A 7,231-nucleotide genomic window follows, 5' to 3' on the forward strand; every position below is an offset into this window, starting at 1 on the left:
GATCACGCAGTCAGGAATCGTGCAGCGAATTGTCTTGCAGGCAAACCAGTTTTTGTGTTCCGGAGAGTGGTAAAATTGCCACTGAAAGACAAAGGGTGTTTCAATAAGGATTTCCTAAACTTTTTTACTTAATCCATACACTGTTGAAAATTATGTGGTCGAAAAGGTGCTTTAATATTTTGCCGGTTAGCACTGCTAAAGTTTAAATTTGATGAATAACTTGTAAGGTATGAATTTCGGTATTCTATAATAGGCGTCCCTCATGAAATAATTTATTAGGGGCGAAGCTCCTTAAGTCATGGGTCTGTCCATCCCTTGTGTCTCGTGGTACATGACCGCTGCATGCTTTCGGAGATGTCGCAAAGTGGGCCGCGTTGCACGCGCAAGAACCGGCTGCAACCAGCAGAGCAAACTCGGCACCGGGAGCGCGAGCTTGTCTGTGTTCGCCAACGGAGGCGCGAGCGCACGTGCACTGCGAAGGGGAGATCACGCAAGAGATCACGCCACGAACTCAGGCATTCGTTCTCGGAGATCGAACGAGACGCAAGGACCTTTGCTCGTTTCCTCTCGTCTTGTTCGGGCGCAACTTCGCCCTAAATAAAAGTTCTTCCTTTACCGTTGTGTCCCATCCTACGTGACAAATTGTGGTTTAGGTGCGGGGTAGTCTTTGATGGCGCGGGGTCTTTCACCAGGTCTGGGCCTGGAAGCATTGACTCCGAAAATAAAAGTTGATTTGTACAATGTACGCACACAGTCTTACGTCTTTTTTAAGTATGCAATGGGCGAACTTTTACGGGAGAGTTACGGTTACCGATGATCTCCCCCTCTCGAGCTTCGCCCCACTTATCATCATTCATTCCGTGGATATGGCGTGATTTTTTTATTTTTGTGCACCCGGCAATGCAACCTTGGACACAAATATGTTGTACTTTTATTTTATTTTCTCTTAATAAAAGCTGCACATTGCAATACTGCAATCATTGTAGATCGCATGCCACGGGGTCGTTGAAGAAGAGACGACGAGACCACGTAGCCAGGCTGGTTTTTTCTGAACCCGTTGGTTCTCTATTTTGATGCCAGGGGTGCGCGAGCCCCACGGCGGGTGAGCGTGCTCGTGGGCCTGCGTCACGCTGCTGCCGCTGGCACTGGGTTTGCCGCTACACAGCCGCACACCCCCCCAACAGAGGCGCTGGTGCGACGCTCTGATAGACCCAACATGCATGATGGTCGCAGTGGTGTGTAGCCGCAGTGGGAATACTCGTAGGGTTGATATCGGTTTTGATGCACGAACATGGAGTTTTGCAGTGTAAGTTGAGCCTCCACGAACTGCAGAATAAAGGAGAAAAAAGGCGGTTAATCCACGCGAACTGTGCCAAAACGCAAAAGCAATTGTAGACTCGTCCGTAACAATAACTGATGTTGGCGGTGTATTATTAAGCTTTCTGAGCCAGTTACGAAAAACTGAAGTTGAATTGAGGTTGTTGAATAAGGAGTCAAACAAACTATTGAAATTGAAGATTTGGACAAGGAATTTAGAACCAACATTGATAAGAAGACGAAATCATGCATATTACGATCCGATTGTAGTGTGTCAGTTTCGGGACAATAATAATAACACAACAAAATCATTCGTCGAGACCAAGTTGTATTACTACAAACTGCTCAAAGTACACACAACAGAAAAAGATGCAGAGATGTAAGAATAACAAAAGGTGAGGGTGGCTAACTATTGGCAAAACGTTACAGTTCAAACAAAAGTAGAGAAATTGCGTTGTTTGTCACCGTAAATGGTCCGCCGCACCTCACTTCCCGGTAGCACAGGCAGGGGATGACCTCTCGTGGCTGAAGGTAGGGCAACGCGCTCCGAGCTCCCGTCACTGAAGAGCCGCCGCAGCCCTCTGGGAACGTCGCTGCTTTCTGCCGATATCCGACGAAACAACTTGCTGGCGGGAGAGGGCGTCAGGTGTTTCGTTCTGAAGAGCCTTTTGGACGTGACCCGGGTCAGGGCACCCGGCCGCCAGCGTTCCGGTGTCTCTTCACTCTCGGTGTTCTTAGGCCGCTTCTATCTCACGAGATCGCCTCCACCGCCGGCCGCTATCGCTGTCGCCTTGCGATTGGCCGGCCCGTGAGTGAGGAGTAGCTGACCCCGCAAGACGACGATGATGATAGTATCTCGGGTTTTGAAACACGTCCGCACAGCATGTCTTGTTCGTCATCTCCGCCTTCGTTTTCATTTCATGACAACTACCAATTCAAAGACAAGAAGCCTACAACCATCGAACAGTGCGAGTTCATCAAAAAATTGCACTCTTCCAGAAACTTCAATGATTTTTTTACAATTATACGGAACGCTTCTACGACCCATGCAATTTGCAGACACCAGCGGAAAATGCCTCATTACCAGAAACCTCACTTCAGTCGGTTTTTCCATCGCAAACAGGACTTGAGATTGCGACATCTTCATTGGCTTAACTATACCCTCCAAAAAATGTAAAATAAGAGGACCAAGGACCCAGACGTCCTGGTGATGCAGTGTGTTCTATTTATAAAGATGGCGAACTAAAGAAAAACGAAGCACCTCGAGCGAGAACTGCTCCCGCGTATTAACAACCACCGATGATGATAATCTGTCTCATCGGTGAAGCAATGATGACCCCTATAAAGTTTCTACATCTTCCCCGGCCACAAGGAAACTCTTGTCAGGCCGTCTCCGTTCCGTACATATGTTCATTCCAGTTTGATCTAGTGTGGCAGTCAGACGGTGAAACAGTCACTTTGGCCTTATTCTCAGCACACGCCAAGTCTGTCGATGCAGTCCGGGTAGCCAGATCGCAATTCGAAGCCTGTCTTCGACGGTATTGTGCCCTGACGGTCTTGCGACTTCCCAACCTATAACTATAAATCAAGGCAAGGGTCCATTTTAGGTCCACTTCTCTTCTTAGTGTATAATAATGACTTGCCTACGTGCCTAAATAACACAACTTGTATTCTTTACGCCGATGACACAATACTAACCGGTGATCTTAATCTAGACGCCCTAACAGCAAGGCAAAACAAAAACCTTGAAAATATTGCAGCATGGTGTGATAAAAACGCATTCCAGATAAACGCCACAAAAAATAATATTTAATATTTCATACCTCTAATAAGCATCCAGTTTCAGTTCCAAGCCTTTGCTTTGAACGCACAGCCATTCCTGTGTCACGCACAGTAACATTCCTCGGAGTTCTACTAGACACTCATCTGAAATTTAATCTCCATGTGAAATCACTTACAAAGAAAAATTGCTTTTGGCATACGCGTACTAATTAGATCTCGAAACTATTTTTCGAAATATATCCTGATATCTCTATACTATGCATTTGTTCACAGTCATCTTAATTACGGCGTATCGGCGTGGGGAAACACATATTCTACTCGTTGGTCATGTTTCCATCATTTATAAAACCAAGCAGTTCGCCTAATTATATTCAGCCCTTACAACGCATCGGCGCTTCCCATCTACACCAGTCTGAAGATTTCACCGCTAAAACTTGCTTTTCAACTAAAAATGGGTGCTATCATCTTTCGGGCTCGCACACATGGCATAATTATAAATAGCTTCTTTGAGCCCACCTAACAAACACCAACCCCACAAGATTTGCACAAGGCCTTAACCTACTGCTGCCTAAGGTCTACACTAACTACGGCAAACAAAAAGCCATTTTCGCAGCCATTCAACTATGGAATTCATTACCAATAACAATTAAATTGTCTTATTATATGCGTTCATTCAACAGTAGCTTAAGATCGTTTCTGCTTAACAATCTTTCCGAATAATAAAGTATCGTATAGTAGTTATTCCTCTTTTTCCAGAGCTAATATTGTATAATTTCTTGTTCTAGTGCTTCCATATTTTATTGGCGTGTTACACTGATTCGTACCTAACTGGGAAATTTTAGTACTTGCACAAAATATTGCTCCTTCATTGCACATTTTTTTAAGACCATGCTTGCCAACTTCTTTTTTCTTTTTTTCTGAATAATACTTTTTGTGCTTCCCCGTGTTTTTAGTACTGAAACCGTTTTTTTTCTGAGATATAATTGCAGAATTTTTTATAGTGTTCGCATATCCAATTAGCGTGCTAAACTGCTTTTCCCCCGACAGTTTTATTTTGGGGCCTCCTTCTGTACTAATAACTGCGTGCAATGCGTATGTACCGAAAAGTGTTTAATAAATCCTTGAAATCCTTGATGTAATTTATTCAGGTTCGTTTGGCGCGATCTCAAAATAGTGCCTTAGAGGCTTCTGCTTCTTTCTGGAGTTCTGGACATTAGTAATTCAATTTTCGTTGTGAAGTGCCGTGTTGTTCAGATGTTTTCTATCCTGTATCGTTCTTCAGCAAACGGTTCCTCAGCAACGGTTGTGCAGGGAGGAGCTACGTCAGCAGCTGCTGTCGCTACGGCGCCTTGAACTGAGAGGAAGGTTGTGAAGCCGAGAATTCGCGTTACAATGACGTCGACTAGGAGGCCATTTTTGGTAAGAATGTCAACACCAAGGATGGCAGAGCCAACGTCCGCTACCGCAAAAATTTACCGAAAGTTCTGCGAAGACCCAGGTTAAAAGTAAAGGATCGCTGCGCGAACATGAGAATGCGCTGGCCGTTTACGGCCTGGAGGTAGAAGAATGAGCTGGAGGCGCCGTCGTGGGGTGAAGCTCGCAAGACACTGACCTGTGCTCCCATGTCGACGAGAAACATTTGTCCGGTGGTGTGATCGACGATGTGAAACACGTGACATTCTTGAATGGGGCTTGAACCGCTCATCGCCGCTAGCTGTCTGCCGGGCTGTTTTCCGTCCATGAGCATGGTAAGAGGCTACGGCGAGCGTCTGCACCGAAGTGCCGGTGGTAGAAGCATACATCGCAGCCTATGTAGGGATGCGTCCACGAACGGCATCACGGCTGCAAAAGATGAGCGGTCTCGTCGGCGTGACGGGCGAGCAGAATGTGTTGAGCTGTTTCGCCCTGTTGCCACGACAACGAGTTGCTCCAGTCTATCGCACAGGTGTTCGACACTGGCATGCGACGCAGACGCGCCTTCGCCGGCTGGAGCCGGGGTCGTTGGAGTGGCGGGTGATGCTGGCGTCGCAGTCACAGCAGCAATAGGTGAAGCTTTGCTGGCTACTTCCATTACCTTGTCTGCCAGGGACGCGAGCGAAGGGAGATCCATGGATGATGGTGTTACGAGGACCATTTGCACGTTCGCAGGCAGGCGCTGCACAAAAAGCTCGCCCAGCAATGCGCTCTCCATGGCTTGGGCACGTGAGCCGAGGAATTGGGTCATGCGCCACAGGAGTTGGTTCGGTCTGCGGTCGCCAAGCTCGTCGGTGTAAAGTAGCTGCTGTAGGCACGTGCGCTCAGATGGTGGTGTGCGTTCGAGCAGCGCTGTTTTGAGCTCGTCGTAGGCCGTTGGAGATGGGTTGCGTATGAAGGAGGCACGAACGTCCGCAACCTCTTCCGCAGCAGTCGCTGGTAGAGCTCTCACGACGTAGTGGAACTTGCGTTCTTGGGAGGTAAAGCCGGACAGCGCGAACTGTGACTCGGCATGGAGGAACCAGATGGCCGGATTGCGTTCCCAATCCGGCGGCAATTGGATAGCCAGGGCGGCAAACTCGTTGCCAGCTGCTTGCTGTGCTCGCTCGTCAGGGTCGTTGATGGACTTGGCTCTAGAACTTCGCTGGGAGGGATTTCACGTCCGGGTCACCAACTGTAGACTGCATACCATGGAGGCGTCGTGCAAGTACAAGAAGGAAGAAAACACATGCTTGCGAAAAATATTTACCAGGACCACGGGCATCTCTTGTGGGGATACTGGAGTAGCACACATTAAGAAAATAACCCAGCTTACCGACTGTTTCACGCTTGGAGAAATCACGAAGGTCACTAACGGAGTAAGCGGTGACGCAAATTCAAGCAAAAATGTCAAGCAAAAGTTTTCAAGCAAATTCAAGCAAAAGTTTCCGAGAAAGCTGTATAGCTTTCCTTTGTAGCCGTATGGCTGCATTTAGGTGGATGTCAACCTTTCCTTTACAAAAATGCCCAATAATTATATTTTGTAATACCAGAAGAAATTGCTTCGAAAATAGTTATTACGGTTTTAAGAATGCTTCTCGCGCTCATCAAAAGTTTTCAGAACCGAAAGTGCAAAACACCACATCATCACGCATGCAAATTCCAACCCATATGGCAGGAGCCGTATCGTGCATCTAACAAAGAACGAGGAGCTATTTAAAAGCAAATGGAAACAGTACTTGACGATGACGTTATTCAGTTATCGGATGGCGCATGAAGAAAGACCTCAGTCTACGTTTTTGTGCCGATTACCGAAAGCTTAGCCGTGTGACAAAAAAGTTCAATCTTCCGAAAAGTATGTGCCAACCAATCACCATCCTCGGATACACCCTTTGAATAAATCCGTCATCCCTGCTAAGGGCCGCCATTATTTAGTTCCGCCTTGCATCGTTTTTGTTTGCCAGCTTGAAATCCAGGAAGTAGAGCGCACAATATGTAGAAGCCTACGGACATCACCTCCGGCTTCTGGATCGCAGAACCCCGTTCCTTTGACTGCGATTTATGCTGCTCAGCGCCGCCCTAAGGTGGAGCTCAGCATGGCAGGCCCTGACCACCTAGTGACGACCGACCGCATGCGTGCAATTTATAAGCTGCGCCGGCCGCAACGTACCCTTCGCAGCGCTGGTACCAGGCTGCTAAAGGCAGCTACGAATCATGTGGAAGCCACCTCGCCGCATCCGCATGAAATTCAAGAGGCCATTGATCTGCTCGATAGCAATGACGCGGCACTGTAGGAGACCGAAACGATAATCGAGTTTCTGACGCTGATGAGGTTCAGCGGGAATATGTCGACGCCTTGGCGTATCAAAGCAGCATATATTGCGTCCTTAATGACATGCGCTCAGCTTTCAATTTTCGGATGGCGCCTGGCAGGAGAGTCACTACCAACGGCACTGCAGGCAAGCCAAATTATCTTCGATCCTTCGCCGCCATGCACAACGGTGTTCGCCCAGCCACCCATGCAGCCCACCCTCCTCACTGCGGCTCACACACACCAACCTCGCGGTTGTCAAGCCGAAGTGGCAGGTTTTAACGTTCAACAGTGAGCCACCTGGGCGCAAGGAGTTTCGGTGCTGTGTTGAGTCGATGGACCAGAGCCGACCGAACGTTCCGGGTACTG

Source organism: Haemaphysalis longicornis, unplaced genomic scaffold, assembly GCF_048455015.1.
Source record: "Haemaphysalis longicornis isolate Haplotype H1 unplaced genomic scaffold, Haemaphysalis longicornis Haplotype H1 scaffold_15, whole genome shotgun sequence".
Classification (NCBI taxonomy): domain Eukaryota; kingdom Metazoa; phylum Arthropoda; class Arachnida; order Ixodida; family Ixodidae; genus Haemaphysalis; species Haemaphysalis longicornis.